Below are 14,237 nucleotides of genomic sequence, written 5' to 3'. Positions count from 1 at the left end.
TTTTATTTTCGTCCATGTAAGGTTTTTTTTAGTCCCTATATCTTACTTTTTGCTTGAGGTTTAGTCCCTAAAGCTAAAATTCGCAGGAAAATCCGCAGGTTTCCTGCGGATTTTGATTTTAGAGACTAAAACAAACGCGAAAGTGAAATATAGAGACTCATACAAAAAAAACTTACATGGATGAAAATCAAAAACTCGCTAATATATATATATATATATATATATATATATATATATATATATATATATATATATATATATATATATATATAGATATATATAATTGTTGCACGAGGATGCTTAAGTTTGACACCAAAAGACCATTGTTGCAGGAGTTATTAGCAAAATACTAATAAAATATCATTATTTCGAGTTTGGAAAATTTTAAATTGGCTTAGTTATAATTTTAGTCTTTTTATTTTTTTTTTTAGTTTTAGTTCCTCCATTTTAAAATTCGAAATTTAAGTCCTTTCTATAATTTTTTAATTTTATTTTAGTCCTCTTCTAATGAAATCAAATTTTAATGATATAGTATTGCTAGTGATGACGTATGATTATTACATAGACCAAATTTTATCCCACGTCATTTTTTTCAAATTTATAATTAAATTATTTATTTCTAAATTGTTGGAAATTTCTTTATCCACCCCCCTGTCTTCTTGGTGACTCCTGGTGAAAACCCCAAAATGTCCCATGTTTCGGAAATGCATTTCCGAAATACAAAAAAAATATTGTTTTCGGAGATGCATCTCCGAAAACGCCTTTTTTTTAAAAAAATTTGTCTTATTTTGGAAATGCATTTCCGAAAACAGGATTTCGAAAGTGCATTTCCGAAATACTGCGCGTTTTGCAGATTAAGCAAAACAGCCCCTCCCCCCAATTCATTTACCCTAAATCACCATCAACACTTTCTCAAAGAGATTTTTGCAAAACCAAGTTCCTAGGCTACATCAAAGGTTGTTTCTCCTTGCTCTACTACATTCAAAAGCTTCTCAATCACTTCAATTTGTAAGTTTCTTAATCTTTAGATCCATGATTAAAATGCATTTTAGGGTTGTTAGAAATTACAAAAATGATATAGGGGTAGGTTGTTAGTAGTATTTAGGTTGTTTAGAAGCATTATAACATGTTAGAACTTTGGATTTTGGGTTCTGCCATGGAAGTTGCAGAATTTGGCTTCGTAGGGGTGTTTCAGAAGTTCATTTCCGAAAACACCTCCCTCACCAGTTTCGGAAATGAACTTCCGAAGAGTGTCCAGAATTGATTTTTTTTTATTTTTTTAATTGTTTCGCATTCTTATGGATTTCAATTATTTCAGGAATATGGCAGGCAACCCAGCACGCATCAGACAGGGGAGAGAGACCCAGACAACGTCGGCTAGACGCGAGCGGACGGCGCAGATGGCATCGACGCAGGAACGGGGTCATGTGCGAGTACTCGTGCAGATGGACGAGGGTACTTCCTCATCTGGATCGAGGAGTCGTCTGGCTCGGGTCTCTTCTTCCCGCCAGCAGGAGGTACGAGAGGAGGAGGAGGAGGCAGTTAGATACCAGGAGGAGGAAGAGGAGGAGGGCTACCCGGGAGGGCTCATTGACACGTCCGTGTTGATTTCCTACCACGAGCACGTCGCTCGACGTGTCTGGGAGGGAGAGGTATTTTTTATAATTTGTCCGACTTTATTATTTAACCGTTTTTTATTTAGCTTTTTATTCCACATTTTCTTAACGGTCTAATTAACAATGTTTTTTTTTTGTTTTTTTTGTAACAGGAGAGATAGACTTTAAAAATGGTGAACCACGCCCGGAAGATTTTCGGTCTCTTTAAACCAGAGGCGCAGTGGTTTAACGACGCGGTGACAGCTTCAGGGCTAGGTGGGTTGTGCATGACCGGGTATACCACCATCAGCCATGGCATGCAGGGGGCCTTTGTGGAGCGGTGACACAGGGAGACTTATTCTTTCCACTTACCGGTTGGGGAGATGACAATCACCTTGCACGATGTGTAGTGTCTTCTCCACTTGCCGATTAGGGGGATGCCGCTGGACCATTCCCGGATCCAGAGGGTCGATGCCATCGAGTGGATGACGATCTATCTGGGTATGGAGCCAGATATGGCTGATTATGAGTGCCGGAAGACAAATGGGCCTCATATCCGGTTCTCCACATTGAGCGATTATTTCGAGCACCACCTGGTGGCGGCGGCCGAATCCGAGGCTGCGGAGAACAGCCTATTTATGGAGGATCACCGTGCCTGCGCTCTTCGGTGCTGGTTCATGTTTTTGGTAGGCACTGCACTCTTTGTGGACAAGAGTGTAAGATATGTCGACGTGACCTACCTCCGTTACTTCATGGACTTGACTACCATTCACCAGTGGAACTAGGGGTCAGCTATTCTAGTATACCTATACCAGAAGCTGAATGAGGCCTCCAACTAGAGGACCAGACAGTTGACCGGATCCGCCACACTCCTGACGGTACGTTTCAACGTTTCATTTTAATTGTTTCACATTTATTTATGGTTCGTATTTATTTTTAATACATTATTGTGTTTGTGTTTCAGGGCTGGATCATCTCCTACTTCCCCCGCATCCACGGCTTCCACATTGATCCTGCGTACGAGGACGCCATGCCCAGGGTCGCCCGATACGTTCTCCAAAGGGGGAACAATGCAGTGGGACCATATCGTGGGTACCTCGACCGCACAGCTCACGATGACATCAGTTGGAGGCCATTCAGTGACTACACTGCTGTTGTCGCCTTTGACCGCATCTCGTGATATTCTGGCTGGTTGGCATGCGAGACCAACATCATGGTGAGGTATCTCCCTGAGCGGTGCATGCGGCAGTTCGGATTTGTGCAGATGATACCCAGGTCACCTTTTGAGGCTTCTCCCGGCACAGTTACCCGAGTGGAGCTCACTGGCATATTTGCGGATTGGGAGCGTCATGTGGTCCCGGAGGAGTATCGTCGCATGCAGGTCACTCAGGACGTGCACAATGTGGAGGGGTATGTCACATGGTTCTATCGGGTGTCACACCCTCTGATGACACCCGACGCTCTCGACGCTCCTAGGCCAGCATACGAGGAGGTCCTGGAGAACCAGCAGGCCTAGGATGACAATGCCCTTGATCTCCTGTCGATCTGCCAGCGGATAGAGCTGCTTGGGCGGGACGCGTTGGACCGAGGTATCATTGACCAAGGCGGTTCAGAGGCAGTCGCCGTGGTGGAGAGGATTGTCGGTGATGCGGGCCATGCGGCGGCATATAGGAGGCAGAGGAGGTCCCAGGGAGTGAGTGTTAGACATACCCAGTAGGGGTTCGGGTTTATTTTTCTTGTATTTGGCTTGTATATTTCGCACACTGTGACTCGTTTTGTATATATTATTCGGATTTTATTTATTATATTAGTATTTTATGTTGATATGTCGTTTATTTTGTTCGACGTTTTCGTTTTGTATATATTACTCGTTTTGTATATATTTTGTACGGGACTGTTAAGAAAAGCATAAAAAAAGAGACTTCTGCATAATTCGGAAATCCACTTCCGAAAATCACCAAAAATTGTGAAAAAGTGTTTTCGGAAATGAATCTCCGAAAACACCCTCCATTTGGTATTTTCGGAAGTGCACTTCCGAAGTCTGGGAAAATTTAAAAAAAGAAAAACTTCGAAGATGCATCTCCGAAGTAGGGGCAAGTTGGGATTTTCGCTGGAGGTCACCCCATAGGAAGGTGGATAAAAATATTTTCAAATTGTTTCATTTGCTCCATGTACGTATGATCTCGCTGCACAAACTTTTCCATAAAGCTATATGTAAAAAGATAAAGAAAAAAGTAACATGAAAAAAAAGAACATACCTTCATTTTGGTGATAATTACTTAATGAGATTTTTCTCTCTCTATTTTTGCAATGATGAAAACCAAAGTATGTAGTTTAGAGTGTTTTGAATTGGTTATGTTATGGTTTAGACTAGATAGCCTTTTTAATTTCGTGAATAATTTCACATAGTTTTAGTTTAGAGTGTTTTGAATTGCATGTGGTTTAGACTAAATATTTTCATTAAATGCAAATGTATTGGGAATTGTTTATAGGCTGATACAAGTGGAGAAATTTAACAGTGCTTGACCCTGCATTTTACATGTGGAAGCCAAAAGAAAAGAAAATGTAATTAATCTAAAAAATAAAGAAGATACAATTAATATGTAAATAATCTGGGAGTTTCTAAGAAAAAAAATTGCAGCTCAGTTGGCAATTTGATTCAGTTTTATTAAATTAAATTGTTTTACTTTATGGCTGTGATCCTTTATGGAATGTTATATATTGTGACGTTGGCATATATATGTGAGTGATATATAACAATACATTACTATGATACATTCACTCAATGCGTATATGTGTTATCCAAAAAATAATTTATATTTTGTTTTGTCCTTTCCTGTCACAAGAAGTTATAAATATGTGGAAATTTAGTTGAAAAACAAGTCCTAATTTGACTTCTTTATCGTTCAAAGAGACCACCACAATAAATTAATATACACAAGAGACATTTAGTATTAATTAGAATCTTAAAATATTTCTTTTACAGTTTCAAGAAAGTTAAAAGATATTTTATTGGTGTAAGCAAGGATGAACTCTATAATTATAAATAAGTAAAATCATTTATTAAATGGAAAGTTAAGAAATATGGCTAATATTATTAAGTTTGTTTATGCGATGATTATCATTCTTTCTCTATTTTTTGCTGCAACAAATGTTGAATGTAAGTTATTTTTTAAAATTTCCTTATTTATTTTATATATAATATTTTAATCAATCTAATTTACATTACTTTTTAATATTTTCTCCTTGCAGCATTGCACACAAATAGACATTGTTTTGAAGATTCGGATTGTATTAAAGAAAATTGTAGAAGACCTACCGTAAATAGATGTGTCGGACGTTTGTGTAAATGTATAGCGGTATTTCAAAAACCCCTATCAAAGAGTACCTAAATTCAGAAATTTTAGTCACGTAGTTATATATTAGGGTCTTAAAATAATATATTTACTTCCTTATGTAATTTCAATATGGTATTTTTATGATTTTGTAATTTAAGATGATGGATATGAAATAAAATAAGTTAGCAAATCATAGTTATTAAGTTATTTTTCTTCTTTTTACTATTAGGTATACTCCAATAGCAGTGTTTTAAAAACCGGACCGGACCGGCCGGTCGGACCGGTCGAACCGGGAACCGGCCAGGTAACCGGTCTGGTTCAATAGTCAGATCGGGTATGCCATCAAACCGGTGGGAACCGGTGTAAACCGGTGAAAACCGAGAAAACCGGAAAAACCGGGAAAACCGGAAAACCGGCGGTTTAATTGCTTCTTTTTTTTTAACTTTTTTTTAAACTTTTTTTTAAACTTTTTTTTAACTTTTTTTTAACAATTCTTTTAAACTTTTTTTTTTTACTTTTTTTTAATATATTTAGTAGTGTATTACTTAAATAGCATTCTCACATAGTTTTTTTCGTTAGTGACAAATTAAAAACTTTATTGTCTATTTGTTATCTTTTCTAATAAATTTTCTTAAATAGCATAAACATATTGAATTTTATTTGATTTTCTTTTTAGGAGGATCATATTTTGAATTAAATTTGGTACACATTGGAGTTATTTTGTTATAAACTATTCAATTAGATTATCTAGTAATTAAACTTTGTTTAGATTATGTTGTAATTAGACTTTGTTTGCAATTAGACTTTGTAATTTTTTACTATTTTGTTATGTGTGATACCTTTGTTTAAAATTTGAATTTAAGTTATGAAATTGTGAATTTATGATATGATATTTTTAAAAAATTTAAAAGCTAGTTATATTTTTTTTAGAGACTGAATCATCCGGTTTGACCGGTTTTATACCTATATAATGACAGGTCTATTCAACTGAGTTATCCGATTTAATCCGGTTTAATCCGGTTTGGTCGTGCGGTTCGACCAGTGACCCAGTGGTTCGACCGATAAACCAGTGACCCAGTACCCTCACCGGTTCGATGACCGGTCCGATTTTTAAAACACTGTCCAATAGCCTTAAATTGGGAATTTTATGTTTTCGCACACTCATTACTATCTGTCATAATATCTTCAATATTTAAGTTGAAAATAAATTATTCATGAGGTTACAATGTTTTATTTATGACACAAGATTTTTATAAATGAGATTTTTCTAGTACTTGACTCACATGTTGTTTAAAATTATAATACTAAATTAATATATTTATGATTTAAATGCATTTTATCTCTTTATTTTATTTTTTAAGTCATTAATCCTTATAAAAATACTGAACATTTTCATCTATTATTTATTATTTGAGGTTTTTTTCCTTAGTTTAATATGAGTAGTTACACTTTTATTTATGACATAAAATTGACATGGTAATGATTATATGAAGCCACATCACACAATTGTGTCAAATCATTATTTTAAGATGAAAAATTAACGATATAAATTATTAATTTTTAAATATGTGGTGGTCTTTCTAAATATTTTAAATATGATTTTTAGTTCTTTAAAATATTTTTTTTTTAAAAATGGTTCTCTTAATAGTTTTCATTCATACTCGTGGTCCCTAATACTAAAATCGTCACTAAGACTCTTGCTGATCGCTAAAATTCTCGCTAACTCTCTCGTTAAGTTGTAAAAATCATCACTAAATTGCAAGAGGGACCAAAACTATAGATAAAAAATATCACCTTTGACTTGCATAATATATTTAAGGGTTAAATATGTTTGTGGTTCTCCTAAATATTGAGAATTTCGTTTTTAGTCCCTCAAAAAATTTCTTCCAAAGAATAATCCTCCTAAAATTTTTCGTCCACACTTTTGATCCCTACTATCTATTTGGTCTAACGAAAACTGACGTGATATGCCACGTCCTTAAAGTCAACATCATAATGTATTGCAATAAAACAAATTAGATTGTAAGGGTTTTAAACCTCCCTAAATTCCTTCAATTTTGCAACTATACATAAACACATAAAAACTACTTCCTCCGTTCATTTTTAAGTGTTATTTTAGCAAAAAGCTCTTCAATCAAGATAGTGAATTGTTAGAGTTACTTTTCCTATCATACCCTTATTTATTTTTCTCTTTCCAAATAAATTCATTCATACACTCTTTTTTTTCAATAATTAATTGAAAAATGTGAGGCGGAGTTATTGAGAAAATAAGGGTATAATTGACAAATTATAATATTAAATTATAAAACGATACTTAAATAGTAACAAAAAATTCTTCTAAAACGACTCTTAAAAAGAAACGGAGAGAGTAATAAATATTTATTCTTACCTCATTAACAAGTTTTCAACTGAAAGAATCAGGATCATAAAAAATCTTCGGGTTTGTTTGGATTTGCCACACTGCGACTAAGTTCATATCAAATATCATAGAAAGATTAAGGTTTAAATGCACTTTTGGCCCCCCAAATTTTTCAATTGCTTAATTTTGACCTCCTAAATTTCAATTGTTTGATTTTGGCCCCTCAAATTTGCCCTCTTTTGCATTTAATAGTCTCCAAATGATATGTAGACTATTTTTTTTTTTAATTCTCTTTACAATTATATTTTTCTTTTTTTTAATCGTTAAGCTTTAAATGTAATGTTTTGAAAATCTTAAATATTTCATTCAACTTAGAATATAATGTCAAACGCACAATATCTCTTACAAAAAATTGAAATTCTATATGACTAATAAGATTGCTAGACTTTGGGATTTTATGCTTAACTATGATATGAGGGAGTTATTGACCAAAGAGTTTGTTATTTTAATTAGGTAGTGGTCTATTTTATTTTGTCAAAATAATTTGCCATTACGCATAAGTTGAATGAAATATTTAAAAAAAATTAAATATTATATTCAAAGTTTAACTATTAAAAAAAAGAAAAATAATATTATAAAGAAGAAAATTTAAGAAAAGAAAAGAAAAGATAAAAAGCAACAAAAAAGAGAAATTTAATCTACATGTCATTAGGAGACTATCAAATGTAAAAAAAAAGACAAACTTGAGGGGTCAAAATCAAACAATTGGAACTTGGGGGCCAAAATCAAACAATTATAAAACTTGGAGACCAAAATCAAGCAATTGAAACATGGGGACCAAAATCAAGAAATTGAAAAATTTGAGGAACCAAAATCAAACAATTGAAACATGAGGGACAAGAATCAAACAATTAAGAAATTTGAGAGAACAAAATCAAACAATTAAAACATGTAGTTAGTGATGCGAACATATTCCACTATATCAAAGATGAGATATGTTATAGTGGTGATTATTAGTGAATTTGAGCTAATATATTTTCATCAATTTAAGTAATACGGGTCGGAAGCATTATCAAACCTTTTGCTTTCGTATTATTTATCCTACGTTAATTTAATTAGAAGTTTGAACCATCATGTGACCCTTCTCATGAGAAGCACATCATTTCACAACATTGGTTGAGTTGAGGACGTTTTATATACTAGTTACCACCCCACCGTGTTCGTGGATGAACATAAGCTTGGAGTTATATTTGAAACTAAAAGACATAAGTTACATCATAGTTTTGGTGAGTTAAGCAATCTTTTATAGGTTAACATGATAGAAAGTTAAAAACGAATCTAGTTCATTGTATCAATTTCTAACTAAACATTATTTCCCTGCTTTTCATAATATACTGGCACATGAGGAAACAATTGAAAGTTAATTTAATAGTTAAAAGACCCATTTCTATTGCCAACCACAAAAAATCAATTTATTACCTGTAGTTCACCTCTAGCAAGAGGTGGTTTCAATATGTTTGCTGAATCAATTGCCCCTTCAGCTGCTCCTGCTCCAATTAAAGTGAGCACTTCATCAATGAATCAATGAAAAGTATTATTTCATCACTTTGTTTGATTTCCTCCATCAGTTTTTTCAACCTTTCTCAAATTCTCCACGGTATTTAGTTCAAGCAACAAGTAGACCCATATCTAGGGTCATAACCTACATCATGCACTGGCTCTGTTTAACAGCAGATTAAGAATAACGATTGAGAGTGTAGTTAGCAAGTCAAGTAAGTACGTTTGGAGACCAAAAATAATGACAATAGAATCAAATCCAAACAGTTCCAGTTTAGAATCTTGCTGGGGTTCATTAGGTTGAGGTTACCGAGGAGAGTTCCAATCTAAATTTATTTTTCTAAGAACAACAACTAGGTTGAGGTTGCCGAGGAGAGTTCCCATCTGAACTTAGTTTAAACAAAAAAAAAAAGTGACAAGTGCAGACATGTATACCTGAAGCTCTGTTGAAATTATGATTGTTTTTGTGTGTAAGGCAGGTGTTTTGAAATATTGGAGGCTTGAATAAAAACTTGATAGGTAGGAGAATTCTTTATTGAAGAGAGAACTTTGTATTTTTGCTTGATGCAAATGTGTGAGATTACATCTATATTTATAGTACTCTAAGGAGAACTTCAAACTCACTAATTCTAGAGAGTTCTCCATTCTAGAAATTCAAAGAGTATTCTAGAGAATATTACAATATTAAGAAATATCTAGACTGTCCAAATAATACAAAAATTCTATAGAAACACTACCCAAAATTATATAAGCTCAAAATAACTAAGCCCAAGAGTATCAATAATAATGAGGCCCAAATCAAGTTTATTATTTCAACATCCCCCTTAAACTTGATTTGTGACTCCAAGCATACTCCTTAGCTTCATGAAAGTTTCCAACTTAAGTGGCTTGGTGAAAATGTCGGCAGCTTGATCTTGAGACATCGCATACTTCAACTTCATCTCGTTTCTCTCTATGCATTCTCTTATGAAGTGGTAACGTGTATCGTTGTGCTTACTTCTTTCATGAAAGACGAGATTCTTTGCTAAAGTAAGTGCTGATTTATTGTCAACACATACTTCCATAGGATCTTTTTGTGGCATCTTTAACTCTTTCAGCAAGTTCCTTAGCCAAACTGCATGACGAACACATGATGTGGCGGCGACATACTCGGCTTCACAAGTTGATACTGCGACTATAGGTTGCTCCTTTGATATCCAAGTGAAAGCAGTAACTCCCATAATGAACACAAAACCAGTAGTGCTCTTTCTATCATCCAAATCTCCACTCCAATCGCTATCACTATAGCCAACAATCTCATAATTGTTAGAAGATTAATGGTGCAAGCCAGTGTTTGTTGTACCTTTGATGTATCAAAGGATTCTCTTTGCCGCCTTGAAGTGAGTTGTTGTTGGAGCTTCCATGTAGCGACTTACACTCCTACGACATAGAGAATATCCGGCCTTGTACATGTCAAGTAACGTAAACTTCCAACCAAACTTTTGTAAAAAGTTGGATCCACAAACTCTCCATTTTCATGCTTGCTCAACTTGCTTCCACATTCCACATTCCACCGGGGTGCCAACTGGATTTGCGTCATCCATCTTGAATTTCTTAAGTACTTCTTTGGCATAGCCTTCTTGGGTGATGAAAATTCCTTTGTCTCCTTGCTATACTTCGTTGTCGAGATAATATGCCATGAGTCCCATATATGTCATCTCAAATTCATTTGACATGTTTTTCTTAAACTCTTCGAACATGCTTGGATTGCTCCCTGTGAAAATCAATTCATCTACCTACAAGCATACAATCAAAATATCTCCACTTTGCGCTTTGATATAAAGTGCATGCTCATATGGACACTTGATGAAGTTCTTGTCTTGAAAGTACTTGTCGATTCGAACATTCCAAGCTCTTGGTGATTGCTTGAGACCGTACAACGCTTTCTTCAACTTCAAGACTTTTTCTTCTTGCCCTTTTACTTCATAGCCCAATGGTTTCTCTATATAAACTTCTTCTTCGAGGAAACCATTCAAGAAGGCCATCTTCACATCCATTTGATAGATCTTCCATTTATTTGGGGTTGCCAAAGAAATGATCAGTCTAATAGTTTCAAGATGAGCAACGGGAGCAAATACCTCATCATAGTCAATTCCTTGTCTTTGACTATATCCTTTCGCCACCAATCTTGCTTTATATCTCTCCACGTCTCCTTTTGCATTCTTCTTTGACTTATACACCCATCTTACTCTGATTGCTTTGTGTCCTCGTGGAAGTGTAGTAAGTTCCCACGTATCATTCTTCGTGATTGACTTGATTTCTTCGTCCATGGCGTCTCTCCACTATATGTTTTCCGCTGATTCTGGGTAGCTTAGAGGCTCACAATCACCAAAAAGACAAAAGAGGTTAATTTCGTTTAGGTTTTCGATTACCTCATAAAGCTCTTCAATTCTCCTTAGTCACGGTGAATTCTCACTTGAGCTTGTTTCTTCCAACCTTGGTGTCAGTGAGGTCGGTGGTGTAAGATGTTCCTCTATCATTGGTTGTTCATCTTCTTCTTTTTCTTCTTCTTCTTCAAAGTAAGAAAGAAAATCATACCTTTCTTCTTGAACACTCAAATCCCAACAATCTTCTTCATCAAACTCTACGTCACGGCTTATGAGGATCTTTACACTATTTCAATTATAAAGCTTGTATCCTTTTGAGCTTGAGTCGTAACCTACAAACACATATTTCTCACTTTTATCATCGAGCTTTATTCTTCTTTCGTCTGGAACACGGGTATAGGCAATACTTCCAAACTCTTTGAGGTGATAGATTCCGGGCTTCCTTCCACTCTATGCTTCTTGTGGTGTCTTCTCGTGCACACTTCTTGTTGGGGAGTGATTTGTCAAGTAAACCACACATGCAACTACTTCGGCCCAAAACTCCTTCGACATCTTCTTGCTCCTGAGCATGCTTTGTGCCATGTTAAGTATGGTTCGCTCTTTCTCTCTGCTACTCCATTTTGTTGTGGCAATCTTGGCACAGTTAATGGACGACAGATTCCATGGTCTACACAATATTTGTTGAACTCATTTAAAGTGAACTCTCCTCCTCGATCAGATCTCATGGCCTTAATAGAAAGACCACTTTATTTCTCCACAAGGAATTTGAACTTCTTAAAGTTATCAAACACTTATGACTTCTCCTTCAAGAAATAAACCCATGTTTTTCTGGATTAATCATCAATAAATAGGAGAAAGTACTTACTCTTGCCAAAAGAGTTGGGTTTGATTGGTCCACAAACATCTGTATGTATGAGCTCTAGCGGCTTTGTGGCTCTTGATGTTGATTCCTTTGGAAGTCTTTTTCAGAATTGCTTCCCAATTAGAGATCTTTCGCAGAGTTAGTCTGGGTGGTTAATGCTAGGCAAGCCTCTCACCATCTCCTTCTTTGCCAAAAGTTCTAGACCATCGAAGTTGAGATGCCATAGCCATGAAGAATCGGTATAGAAAGCCTTGAGACACTTTGCCACATCATTTTGATTGTTCAAAAAGAACATTCTATTCTTTGACATATGCACCTTAACAATCAAGTTATGTCTACAATCTCTTAAGAAAAGACTATGTTCTTTCAAGTGGATATCATAGCCTTTCTATAATAATTGTCCCAAACTCAAAATATTATTCTTCATGTTAGGCACATAGTAAACATTGGATATGAATTGATGACTACCATTCTTAAAGCGTATAAGAATTTTACCTTTGCCTTTGACCGGTATATTTCAGTTTTCTCCAAATGAGACATCGCCAGTTGCAGCTTCATTGATCTCTACGAACATGCTTCATTCGCCGCACATGTGGTTGCTTGCGCCAGTGTCGAGGTACCACTTGTTTCTTTTCTCTTCAACATGGTTTTGACATGCTAGTAGCAAAGTTTCTTCTTCTCCACCTTTTTCTTCTACAAAGTTAGCTTTCTCTTCAACCTTCTTCGAGAATCTACACTCGGATGCATAGTGACCAATCTTGTTGCAGTTGAAGCACTTGATTTCTGATTTTTCGTACCTCAACCATGAATTTCCTCTTCCACGATGATCGGTCACCATTTTACACTCAATTTCATCATAAATTCGACACACGATCATCATGTTTGGTAACACTTTATGGTTATTTCCAAATGTTTTCTTTAATTTATCTAGTTTCAAGTTTATTTGTGTGAAGTTTGTTTTTGTGTCATTCTCATTGTAAATTAGATGCTTTTGATCTTGTTTGGTAATGGTTTCAGGTTAGCTTCGGATTTATGGAAGATCGCATAGCCAAGAGGTGTGAGAAAAGGGAGCAAAAAGCAAAAAAAGAGCATATGGGCAGAGGCGGACACGGTATGACCGTGTCACCTGACACGGCCATGTCAGACCCCCTGAAGAAACTCAGCCCTAAGACCAGAAGCTGACACGGTCTGCCCGTGTCAAGTGACACGGCCGTGTCAGCTGTGCGGACAGACTTTCTGAATTTTGGTTTTTCCAATTTTTTTTAAAGTTCAGGGGCAGTTTGGGTATTGCGGCGGAGATCTGAAAACCTAGAGGGATTAAAAGAGGATTGAGAGACAATGAGAAGACACTTTTGATCGTACGATAGAATTCCAGAGCAGAGAAAGATAGCTTCATCAAGGTGGTGGAAGACGAAGAGATTCAACGGTGGAAACCATTGAAGATCAGAGTTCTCCTACTCTTTTGTAAATGTCTAAACTTTCTGATTTTGGTTTCTTGAATATTATGAGAGGCTAAACCCCCCAATGCCAGGGGGGTGTCCCTGATTTGAATTGTAATGACTTTTGAATTCCGTATTTCTTTAATCAAGTATTAGTTTTATGCAATTTGATTGTTTAATGTTTTTATGCCTTCTTTGTCGGAAAAACAAAGATTGATCTACGGTTAACAATTTGTAGGACTACGGTTGTTAAGGTTTTTAAACAATTTGATCTAGTAGTTATCACCTAGGACTAGGGATACCGAAAGGTTATTTGAACATTCTTGATTATTTACATCTTTGGTTTGCAAACCTTTGTTTCTAAGGACTTAGGCAATAGGATTGCAAACCAAAAGGTTTTCCACTAAGGACTTAGGGAAACACCCTTAAGAACAAATAGTTGCATTCTATGAACTTGTTGAAGAGATCTTTTTACAGAGTCATTATAAGGAAGATCAAACACCTACCCTGGCATTACCTCAAATTACATCTAAAAAGTCAAACTTTAATTTCAGCTTATTTTTATTATTTCTTTTATTTAAATTTACTTATTGCATTATAACAAAACACCTATTTGCTCTTTTGTTTAATTGACTTAAATAACTTGTGTTTCCTACGCAATCCTCGTGATCGATACTTGGGGTAAAACCCATTATAACTACACCGGTGAAAATAGTACACT

The 14,237-nt window shown here is 35.5% G+C and overlaps 1 long non-coding RNA gene across 1 annotated transcript; it reads left to right on the top strand.

The window, feature by feature from the left end:
- The first annotated feature begins 4,598 nt into the window (after positions 1–4,598).
- On the top strand, positions 4,599–5,140 carry LOC131630675 (uncharacterized). The gene is made up of 2 exons (XR_009292392.1): positions 4,599–4,755; positions 4,848–5,140. It is a non-coding gene; the product is annotated as an uncharacterized LOC131630675 (long non-coding RNA).
- Positions 5,141–14,237: the final 9,097 nt, after the last annotated feature.

The sequence above is a fragment of the Vicia villosa genome, unplaced genomic scaffold (assembly GCF_029867415.1).
Source record: "Vicia villosa cultivar HV-30 ecotype Madison, WI unplaced genomic scaffold, Vvil1.0 ctg.000715F_1_1, whole genome shotgun sequence".
NCBI classification, from domain to species: domain Eukaryota; kingdom Viridiplantae; phylum Streptophyta; class Magnoliopsida; order Fabales; family Fabaceae; genus Vicia; species Vicia villosa.
The sequence above is the reverse complement of the archived record's forward strand: the minus strand, read 5'-3'. Positions and strand labels throughout refer to the sequence as shown.